Source organism: Cannabis sativa, chromosome 6 (genome assembly GCF_029168945.1).
Source record: "Cannabis sativa cultivar Pink pepper isolate KNU-18-1 chromosome 6, ASM2916894v1, whole genome shotgun sequence".
Taxonomy (NCBI): Eukaryota; Viridiplantae; Streptophyta; class Magnoliopsida; order Rosales; family Cannabaceae; genus Cannabis; species Cannabis sativa.
In genome coordinates this window covers 12,197,065-12,203,868 of record NC_083606.1, presented here as the reverse complement: position 1 = coordinate 12,203,868, position 6,804 = coordinate 12,197,065, and positions in this window count along the sequence as shown.

The window sequence follows — 6,804 nt, the reverse complement described above, 5'->3', positions numbered from 1 at the left end:
GTACTAATTTGTATAATTACCTTATTTATACAAATTAATTATTAGTATAAATATTTAAGATATTATATGGTCATAAATGCATAATTAATTATATATTATGGAATTAAGCATTTAATTTATTATCATACAATAATTGTATTAATTTGTATTTATTTGGCAAATTTATGTTTAATGCAATTAATTTAGATTTGTATGATTTAAATGCTATACATAAATTCCTTTTATAGTGCTAGATATATTTAGAAATATTCAAACATTAAGATAGGTTGAATATTTTATATAGCACATTAAGTTTCATAAAACTTCATAAAATATTCATAAAACTTCCTAAAATGAATAAAATATGAATAAAATGTAAGTAATTTTGTGGTTTGACATAAGAAAACATGAATTTGGGACAAATGCTCATATCTAGAACGGTTTTTAATGATCTTCGGACGACCACACTAGGAGCATTAATCTCAGTGATTGTCTACTATGTTAATAACGAAATTACTTTTAGGTAGAGCCCAATACCTAATGTCAAAGTGAAAATATAATTTTATATAATTAGGGAGTAGCCACAACATCCTTATTTGTATAAAATTATATATTAATTAAAATTCACCTTAATGGACATAAATTGTAATTAATTATATAGGTATAATAATTTTACCCCACAGGGATTTTATTATATTTGTATAATTAATTAGGATAATATGTTAAATTAAATTCTCTTAATTTACCCCACAGGGAGTTATGGGGATTTAATTTAATAGTGTTATCACAAATTTAATTAAAGATAGATAATAAACCTTCATTTTCCAAAACTAATTGTTTAATTAAATCTATCATAAAGTTCATCTAATTTTATTAAATTTAAAATTTAGCCCACAGGCAATTTTGGATTTAGTAAAATTTTAATCTTCAGTTTATACTTTGGTGTCTAGTGAACCACATAATTTTAAATAATTAGGGAGTAGCCACAGCATCCTTAATTATATAAAATTATATTTATTAAGTGGATTAAGATCACATAATGGACATGAATTATGTGAACATAATAATCTTACCCTACAGGGATTTTATTATATTCACATGATTAATATGTTAAATTAAATTCTCTTAATTTATCCCACAGGAAATTATGTAGATTTAATTTAATAATTTTATCATAAAGTATAAAATTTTGAAACATTTATAAATAATTAAGTGTTTCATACCTTTCATTAAGATAGAAATATTAAACTTTAAGTTTTTCATAAATTGTGTAAATCTATCATAATCTACATCTAAATCTAATCTTATTAAATCAAAAATTTAGCCCACAGGCAATTTTTGTTTAATAAGATTTCATATGTAAGCATGTTTATTCATTGGTAAAAACATGATTCATTTAAACCTCAAAACTATATATGTAATTTTATTACATCACTATTCATAAATTTCTTCCATACCAGTAGAAATTTCCAAAAATTTATTCTGATAACTTAATCTAAAATGTACAGTTTTTACTGTATAATTAAGAAAAATAAATCACACTTTATTATCACCAATAAATTTTAATTTATTGTGTATGAATTCATTCTAAGATAGTTAATGTGATTATTAACACATAGTGGATTATTTTAGATTGTTATTCCACATTCATAATTTCTTGCAAGGTTTACAAATAAACCTAAGAAAGTCAGTAACTGTGAGCAAATCTTATCCACAGACAAGATAACTTCTCACATTTAGAAGTTTAAGGAACAAGCAATATAGTAGTGGCTTTGTTTTAAAATTGGCAAAGATCTTTATGTTCCAAGATTCTATTGAAACTTGATTTAGACACATTTAGAGGTCTTTACTACAAATGATGTCACTCATAAAGATATGCAAGTTCAATCTGACAATAAGAAATGTGTTATTAATAAGAATTCTTCTACATTATAGCACCAAAAATTATGGAACATATCTCCATAAATAGAATAAATGTTAGTAAATGGTGGGGATCTTCATTACACTTGATTTTACTAACTTTATTTAGAACTTGTGTGAATTTCATTAAGAATATGTATTCCAACAAGTCTAAATCGGTGCATACTAGAATTCTATCATATTAGAAATCATACAAGTCAATTAATTTTGAAGACATGGACTCAAATTTTGCATCTCTTTTTTAACGATTACTCACATAAATAATTTTTCTAATATATTATGTATATTATACATGAAATTTTATATTTTTAGGGTTAACACCAACTATCCCCAACTTCTTCAATGACTCCAAGTAAAATTAAACTATAACTTTTTTTTTAATTATTTAATTTTATTACTATAAAAAGCACGGTTGAAAAGTACGGGCAGTAAGGTTAATTTTTTTTATTTTTATAAAAACTGTAAAAGCTCACACATTAACTATCCCCAACTTCTTCAATGACTCCAAGTAAAATTAAACTATAACTTTTTTTTTTTAATTATTTAATTTTATTACTATAAAAAGCACGGTTGAAAAGTACGGGCAGTAAGGTTAATTTTTTTTATTTTTATAAAAACTGTAAAAGCTCACACATTTATAAATCCAAATTAATAAATAATATTTATAGTTCCTATTATTTATATATATAATTAATTAATTGTATAAAGTTTTTTTTTAAGGTTCATTTAAAAATTTTGCCCTAAAAAGTGAAGAATTAATATAATCTTATTTTTTAAAGGTAATTGGCGGCATAACTTCCTTAAGTGGCCAGGTTTTTGCAACTAACCCTCAATTCTAAAATCTTGGTGGTAAAATCTCCTAAACCCAAGTTCTGTTAGCACTTAGCCCTTTCCATTTATTTTTGGATGTTAAGTGCCAAGTTGGAATGTCCACGTGTACATAGTGTACACGTGGTACAATTTTATTGGTCCAGGTAAATAAATATTTAAAAAAAATTAAAAAATTAATTATTTTAAAAATAAAAAATAAAAAATTATTTTTCTTTAAAAATTAAAAAATTAAAAATTAAAAAAACAATTTTAAAAAAATAAAAATAAAAAAAACCCTAATTTCCTAATTCCCTTTTCTTTCTTCTACTTCTTCTCCTATCCTGTCGCACTCTCCTCCTCCTCCTTCTTCTTCTTCTAGCATCACCACCATCAACCTCAACAAAACCACAACTGCCCACTGCAGACGACCCATATTAGACACAGAGACCCAAGAAGTTTATCTTTTTTTTTTATTATTTTGTACTTTATGATTATTAGCGAGCAAGGGTGGGGTTCCTCTCGCCTTCAGATGCTCCGATTTCCACGGTCAACTGTGATAGCCACTCTGGATCAGAAAAATTATGGGAAGCCACATGCCACATGTGCACAAACAGTTGTAGAATTTTCTATTTTTGGCTATATTTAGAAACTAGGTATTACCTTTGGTCTTCACTTCAAAAACCTTCTTAAAATCTCCTGATTTCCTTGCTGAAATGTTGAAGTTTTGGTCTGAAAGTAGTTGTGCCCTCGGGTTCTATTTTCAGCCAAGAGAAAAAAAAGAGGATGGTCTTGATTCTTTGATGTTTATCTACTAATCACCTTTGTTTTATTCAACCTAATATTAAGTATATAAAATTTAGTCGAATCGCCTCTCGCGTCCAGGCAGCCCCATCCCTCGGCCCAGCCTTCGTCGTCAGCAAAGGGATTTGGGTCAGTGTTGATTTCGTATTCGGATCCCAACCCTCCATTCGCTAGTGGGTGGAGGTGTCACCGGCGTGAGAAGAGACAAGAGACAAAGAGAGAGGTCGCCGGCAGTGGGCAGTTGTGGTTTTGTTAAGGTTGATGGTGGTGATGCTAGAAGAAGAAGGAGGAGGAGGAGGAGGAGGAGGAGAGTGCGGCAGGATAGAAGAAGAAGAAGAAGAAGAAGAAGAAAGAAAAGGGAATTAGGAAATTAGGTTTTTTTTTTTAATTTTTATTTTTTTAAAATTGTTTTTTTTAATTTTAAATTTTTTACTTTTTAAAGAAAAATATTTATTTTTTATTTTTTATTTTTAAAATAATTAATTTTTTTTTATTTTTTTAAATATTTATTTACGTGTACTAATAAAATTGTACCACCTGTACACTGTGTACACGTGGACATTCCAACCTGGCACTTAACACCCAAAAATGGATGGAAAGAGCTAAGTGCTAACAGAACTTGAGTTTAGGAGATTTTACCACCAAAATTTTAGAATTGGGGGTTAATTGTAAAAACCTGGCCACTTAAAGAGGTTATGCCGCAAATTACCCTTTTTTTTTAATTCCATTCTTATTTGATTATTAATTATTTAGGACCAAGTGTAGCCCTTAGTTTAGTGTTCCAGACTTCTTTTTATAAAGAGGAGGTTCTAAATTTGAATCTCCCTCCCCAATGTCAAATTTTTTTTTTTATTATAATGTAAAATATTAATTAGTTAGGAAGTATATCGTTTACAATTTTACTTTTAGACATAATATTAAGCAAATAATTTGAATCCATAAAAAACTTACAATAAATACTGTGTAAAAATTTAATTAATATGTAAATTTTTGTGAAAATGAAAAAGATTTTTCAATTTTATATTTCAAAGTAATTCTTTTTATATATATTTTTACGAATATTAATATAGCATCTGGTAGAAAATTTAACTCTAATATAATAGGAATTATCTTGTGTAATTCCAACTTCAATATCATACAGATAAATATTAAATCAAAACATTCAAATCAAGAATCAAAATTAGCAAACACGTATTAAACCATAAAGATAAACATAGATGCATCTAGATAGCTTCCAGACACAACAACAGACGAGAATTATACTAGTTCTGATTCTAAGAGCATCGGTCGGTTTGGTCGGTTCTTTTCTATATAAAAATCCAAAATTCAGTTTTTAGTCTAGATTGGTGCAATCTAAAAACCGACCGATCAATCCAGAATCTATCTTAAAATCGACCATTTTGAACCTCGGTTTGGTCGGTTTAAACCCGTAAAACTGATTTTTTTTTTAAAAAAAAAGATCCAATTTATTCTATAAATACATTATTCTACATTTTACAACTACAAATATACAAATTAATTGTTCAAAAACTAATTATCTTATTCTTTTAACTTTAATATTAATAATTAAAAAATAATATATTATTAGTAAATATAATACATGTAAAAAAATTTAATAAATTAATATATATGTATAACGGTCGATTTCGATTTTTTCGGCCGGTTTATTACCCAAAAGAAAAACTGACCGTTCAATGGCGGTTTTAACCGTTAGCGGTTTTTTCAGTTTTTGGTTTTGCCGGTTTCGGTTCCAACGGTATTCGGTAGGTCGGTTTAAACAGTTTTTTTAGTTTTTTAGATTTTATACTCACCCCTACTTGGTCATACTCCAATTTGAAAGCGTTGCCACCAATTTTTATTGATAATAAAAATTAGAGATATCAATCTCAGAAGCTACAAGGAAATAATCACAGTAAATTATTCATGGTGTAATCCCTCAACACTCATTAACTCACTAACCCGAGCCAATATAATTGATAATGTTGCTCAATACAAATTCTCAATTTCAGCTCTCTTTCTCAGATATCTCTCTCAATTTCTCACTCTAACTTCTCTCTCTATTATGTTGTGTCTTCTTATTTTTGTTCTCTTTGTAATAAGAGGAGTAGTCCGTTTATATAGACCAAAGGACCCAAAATATTTATTGTCATATACGACAGTTAAGTTAATTAACGAACAACTAACTAATTGAATCTTGGTTGGAGGTTTAAAGAATAATAATACACCTTACATAGCAATTAACATAGAAACCTAAATTGTAACTCAAATCCACATACCAACCTACATAAAAATTTACAAAATAACTACTTGAGCAACCCACATTATAAAAATAAAAATTAAAAAATTAAAAGAAATAATATATAAAATAATTCTCAAATAAAAGTTATTTCTCGATTCAAATTTCGTATTAAAGACCTTGAGACAGGCCTCTTATATATCTTAAAATGTTATTTATTTACTTCCTTGTCTAAATGTTCAATGGATGTGTCGACAAGAAAAAACAATTAAACAAAAATAAAAAAGAATTGTTATGAGGTTATGATGGAAAAAGGGAGATAAGATTTAAAATAGAAAAAGAAAGGCACCTTAGGCGTTCAAATCAAGTAAGGAGTAAAATATAACCTCGTCAAGCTTTATTATCGTTATGACATTATTTTATTATGCTCAAAAAGATGCAAGCTAGACTTTGGTTTGACTATAAAGATATTAAAGATATTTGTTATGTTACGTACAAAATAAAATAGCAGCTTCTTGCCTAACCCATTCAATTATTTTTGGACCGAAAAAGAAACCATTTATTATATTAGTTATTAAAAAAATATATAATTTTAATAATATTTTAGAATTTTTTATTTTTACACTTTTATTATTATTTTTATAAAATTTTATATAAAAAAGCAACTTAAATCGTAACTAAAATTCATATAACAACCCACATAAATTAACGGAAAAACCAAATCATAAATTAAAAAAATAGTATTTAAAATAATAATTTGTGGTATGAATACCTAAGTTTAATTTTCGATTACAAATAAATGCACAAGTTTAATTTTTAACAGTAATAATATCTAAGTTATATTTGTATAACTTTGTAGGTAGCTGAACATTAAATGTCAAATCATTATCTACACTAGGTGTCATTTTTTATTGGTACATATAAATTATTTTAAAAAAGAAAATTAAAAATTCATGATGACTTGAATTAATTAGCTAGGGATTGTCACGTAGCAATTTAATTAATATTTAACACTCAGGTACATACAGAGTAGGGGTGGGCATCCGATCCAATCCAAC